We start from the raw sequence: 5,000 nt of genomic DNA, 5'->3' as shown, positions 1-5,000 counted from the left end.
GTCTCGGGCCCCGACCTCTGACTTCCATACGACTCTGGTTTCTCTTCATTACGCACAAGCCTTTCGCCTTTTACTAAAGACTTCCGTGGAGAGGAACACTTACGAGTTCAACGTATTTTTGGAAGGGCTTTGCTTCTGGCAGAGCCCGGTATCTTGTTTCAAGAGAAATTGACAGAGATGACGCCGAGACTTTTTGCTCAGGCGTTTGACTTGAAGCCGGCTGACCGACCGGCGTATTTTTTCCACTCAAAGTAGTCGCTCGGGCAATTGAGTTCAAGCCCGACGATGACTGGTGTATTTGCCGGGCATTGAACAAATAGTCGCACTAGGATTAAAGAGCTAGTGACCTAACGACGCATTAGCGACTTTTAAAAAAAAACACACCCGCCTGTCACCAGGGAAGCGTTGGGTGAGGAGGAGCCAACTTTTGCCAAACCGATGAGGTCTGCCGAGGCCCCCGGGGGCCCGGCGGGTGCAGGGGTCAATTTGTGGGTTATCGCTTCTCGGCCTTTTGGCTCAGATCAAGCTTGGTACCGAGGTGCCCCAGAGCCCGCTGAGCCAAAAGGTCGAAGGAAGAAGGGCGGTAAAGGTTTTTTGACGGAGTTTTTTTCCAACGTTTTTTTGGATTGTTCATTGGCTTCCTTTTGGAGAGTTTTTCTGTTTTTTTCATTGATTGAAAGGGCCATTTTTTTCTCGGAAATGGCGCGTCATGAGAAGATACCTGGAGTCGGACTGTCGAATACGGTGAGGTTTACATGGAAGAACAAAGAGATGGAGCCATTGGGAAGGGAAACTTTCGGAAGAACCATATTGTTGGGGATACTGAAACTTGAGGTGAAGGACGTTTTATGCCTCCAGGATAATCCGAGGGAAGGAGCTTTTGAGGTGACGTTACAGAAGGAGGAGAGGCATGAGGAAGTACTGAGGATGACGAGAGAGATGGAGAAGGAGAGACCTTTGTGCTATTATGAGGTGACCAGCCTAGCTAAAAACAATTTTAGGGTGGTCACCGTAAGAATATACAACCCGCATGTGAAGGATGAAGATGTGAGGGCCTTTTTGGGGCGCTATATGGACAATGTATCAACGGCAAGGCTCCTCAGGGACTCCCTGGGGTTCTGGGATGGCCGGCGAGGTTTCCAGGCACTCCTCAGGGAGGACCCTAAGGGACAGGGTGGCTACCTCCATCCTCCTGCGATGTTCTCCCTGGGGGCTGACCGGGGGACGTTGTTCTACGCACGTCAGCCCCCGTTTTGCAGGCGTTGTATGGCCTACGGTCATATCCTCGCCTCGTGCAGCACAGGAAAATGCAGATTTTGTGGATCTGCCGAGCACGAGGCGAGGGACTGTGACGCGCCGAAGGCATGTCACGGGTGTGGCATGCAGACGCACCTGTGGCGTGAATGTCCGGCGCGTCAGAGGTCATACGCGTCTGCAGCGGGGGGGGGAGCGAGAGCGGAGGATGGGGGAAGAAGAGGAGAGGAACAAGAGGAAAGAAAAGGCACGGAGGAAAAGGACACAGTGCGGGAGGAGAAGGAAAGAGCGGCAGCGGGAGAAGAGAGAAAGAAAGAAAGGGACTTGGTGGAACCAGAAGGACGGAAGGCTGAAGGAGAGGAGGAGCAGGAGGAGGAAAGAGACAGGAGGGTGGAGGGTCTGGAGAAGACGGTGGTGGAGAAGAAGGGGACGGAGAAGGCAATAGAGAGGGAGGAGACAGGGAAGACGGCGGTGGAGGAGAAAGAGAGAGAAAGAGAGGAGACAGAGAAGGCAGTGGTGGCGGGACCAGAAGGAGAGGGAGTAAAGGAGTGGGGGGACAGTAAAGAGGTAAGATCACGAGTAGAGGAGCTGAGGGAGATGGTAGGGGGGCTGACGGACACGGTGAATGACGCGGTGGGGGGCCTGACGGACGCAGATAGGGATGTTCCCTGGCTGCGCCCTCCACCGATAAAAAGACCTAAAAAGTGGGAGCGTAAGGACAGCAGGAGGAGGAAGGCTGGTAAGGGGGGGGTAGGGCAGGGGGGAGAGGATGCGGGGCCCTCATGGGCTCCCTCCTCTTCATGCTCTTTTACACCCCTGGCTGAGCTGGACCTTCCAGGCATTGCCCAGGGTTGGGGGACGGAGGAAGGTGGTAATTTTTTGTTTGAGGGCATGGGGTGCTCGGGCCAGAGTCAGGAGGAGGGCGGGGTGATAGATTTAAGTGGGGGGCACAAGACAGAGTGTTCGCTTGTGCCGGGCACTGATTCTGTATACAGGGGAGAGGGGATGGTGGCCGACGGCGGAGCGTCAGGAGTGGAGGAGGCGTCCCCGTCGGTCGGGAGGATGGGGTGAGTTTATTTGGATTTTTTGTTGTTAGTATGGGTTTGGTTTGTAGGTGAGAAGGGGAGGGAAGATGTTTTCCTGGGTCTTTGTTTAAGGGTTTTTGGTTTGTGTAATTATTATAAATGCCTAGTTATGATTTTGATTGGAATATATGGTTTTGTATTGAACGGCATAGAAAGTAATAAATATATTTTGTAAAAAAAAAAATCTGTTCTTATCAGTTTAATATCTGATACGTCCCCCATCGGGGGACTACATATTAAATGGATTTTTCGAACAGGGAGTCGGAAATGGGGCTTGCTCCGTCCGCTCCACGCATCGACCCGGTATTGCAGTACCTCCGGGAATGGTGCAACACTTTTCTCCCATTGTCAAGGAAAAAGAAATACACCAAATCTATGTAAAACAGCTAGCAGAAGAAGAGAAGGAATGAAAAAAGAAGAATCATCCAAACTGAAACAAGTGCGAAGCCCCCTTCATGGGGGTCCCCCGTTTTCCCGCCATTTTACTTAAAAAAAAAAAAAAAAAAAAAAAAAAATATAATACATTGGCCAGGAGTGTGTGTGTGTGTGTGTGTGTGTGTGTGTGTGTGTTTTTGAGCCCCCCCCAAAAAATACAATCACTTCACCAGGATTGTTTGTGTGTGTGTGTGTGTGTGTGTGTGTGTGTGTGTGTGTGTGTGTGTGTGTGTGTGTGTGTGTGTTTTTGAGCCCCCCCCAAAAAATACAATCACTTCACCAGGATTGTGTGTGTGTGTGTGTTTTTGAGCCCCCCCCAAAAAATACAATCACTTCACCAGGATTGTGTGTGTGTGTGTTTTTGAGCCCCCCCCAAAAATACAATCACTTCACCAGGATTGTCTGTCTGTCTGTCTGTCTGTCTGTCTGTCTGTCTGTCTGTCTGTCTGTCTGTCTGTGACTTTTTACCCACAGCCCTCGAAAACTTGGAAGAGTGGGTTCGGGGACCACCCGCGGGGACCCGGCCTAGAGTGCACCGTGTGTGTCTCGGGCCCCGACCTCTGACTTCCATACGACTCTGGTTTCTCTTCATTACGCACAAGCCTTTCGCCTTTTACTAAAGACTTCCGTGGAGAGGAACACTTACGAGTTCAACGTATTTTTGGAAGGGCTTTGCTTCTGGCAGAGCCCGGTATCTTGTTTCAAGAGAAATTGACAGAGATGACGCCGAGACTTTTTGCTCAGGCGTTTGACTTGAAGCCGGCTGACCGACCGGCGTATTTTTTCCACTCAAAGTAGTCGCTCGGGCAATTGAGTTCAAGCCCGACGATGACTGGTGTATTTGCCGGGCATTGAACAAATAGTCGCACTAGGATTAAAGAGCTAGTGACCTAACGACGCATTAGCGACTTTTAAAAAAAAACACACCCGCCTGTCACCAGGGAAGCGTTGGGTGAGGAGGAGCCAACTTTTGCCAAACCGATGAGGTCTGCCGAGGCCCCCGGGGGCCCGGCGGGTGCAGGGGTCAATTTGTGGGTTATCGCTTCTCGGCCTTTTGGCTCAGATCAAGCTTGGTACCGAGGTGCCCCAGAGCTCGCTGAGTCAAAAGGTCGGAGATAGGAGGGCGGTAAGGTTTTTTGTGTTTTGCGGTTTTTGGAAATTGTTTTTAATATTTTTTCTACTCGGCTTCTTCTTTTGAAGAGAGCTTTATTCTTCGAGAAGATGGACGCAAGACAGCACCAGAAGAACGGTCCCTGGGATCGGGATAGCGAATACGGTGAGGTTTGCATGGAGGAACAAGGAGATGGAGCCATTCGGGAGGGAGACCTTTGGGAGAACGGTCTTGATGGGGATCCTAAAACTGCAGGTAGAAGACGTCTTTTGCCTCCAGGGAAACCCATTGGAGGGAGCTTTTGATGTACGCTGCACACAGAAGAAAAGCATGAGGAGATCATGCAGAAGGTGAGAGGAGTGGGAAAGGAGGAAGCCCATGTGTCATTACGAGGTGACAAGTCTGGCAAGGAGCAATTTTAGAGTGGTGACGGTTAACATGTATAACCCACATGTGAAGGAAGAGGAGGTGAGGGCCTTCCTGGGGAGGTATATGGACAATGTCTCCTCGGCAAGGCTCCTCAGGGACTCCCTGGGGTTCTGGACTGGGAGGAGAGGTTTCCAGGCTCTCCTCAGGGAGGACCCTAAGGGTCTGGGAGGCTACCTCCATCCTCCGGCGATGTTCTCCCTGGGGGCTGACCGGGGGACGTTGTATTATGCACGTCAGCCCCCGTTCTGCAGGCGTTGTATGGCCTATGGTCATATCCTCGCCTCGTGCAGCACAAAGAAGTGCAGGTATTGTGGATCTGCGGAGCACGAGGCGAGGGACTGTGACGCGCCGAAGGCATGTCACGGGTGTGGCATGCTAACACACCTGTGGCGTGAATGCCCGGCGCGTCAGAGGTCATACGCGTCTGCAGCTGGGGGGGGAGCGAGAGCCGGGGATGGGGGAAGAAGAGGAGGGGACAAAGAGCCAGGAACTGGAACGGAGGAAAGGGACACACGGCGGGAGAAGGAAAGAAGGCGACAGCAGGAGCAGAAGAGGAAAAGGAAGAAGTGGACATGGTGGAATCGGAGGGGCGGGAGGCTGAAGGAGAGGAGGAGCAGGAGGCTGAAGGAGAGAAGGAGCAGGAGGAGGAAGGAGATAAGAGAGTGGAGGGGTCGGAGAAGACGGCG

At 52.3% G+C, this 5,000-nt stretch overlaps 2 non-coding genes and 1 pseudogene across 2 annotated transcripts; all 3 read left to right on the top strand.

Annotated features, from left to right (window-relative positions):
• The first annotated feature begins 29 nt into the window (after positions 1-29).
• Positions 30-146, top strand: LOC123736249 (U5 spliceosomal RNA). Its single transcript, XR_006766012.2, has one exon. It is a non-coding gene; the product is annotated as a U5 spliceosomal RNA (small nuclear RNA).
• A 2,355-nt stretch (positions 147-2,501) lies between these two features.
• LOC123736242 (uncharacterized) lies at positions 2,502-2,676 on the top strand (annotated as a pseudogene).
• A 670-nt stretch (positions 2,677-3,346) lies between these two features.
• Positions 3,347-3,463, top strand: LOC123736257 (U5 spliceosomal RNA). Its single transcript, XR_006766018.1, has one exon. It is a non-coding gene; the product is annotated as a U5 spliceosomal RNA (small nuclear RNA).
• The last annotated feature ends 1,537 nt before the right edge of the window (positions 3,464-5,000 follow it).

This window comes from Salmo salar, chromosome 10, assembly GCF_965601325.2.
Source record: "Salmo salar chromosome 10, fSalSal1, whole genome shotgun sequence".
Classification (NCBI taxonomy): domain Eukaryota; kingdom Metazoa; phylum Chordata; class Actinopteri; order Salmoniformes; family Salmonidae; genus Salmo; species Salmo salar.
This window is presented reverse-complemented; position numbering and strand designations above follow the sequence as displayed.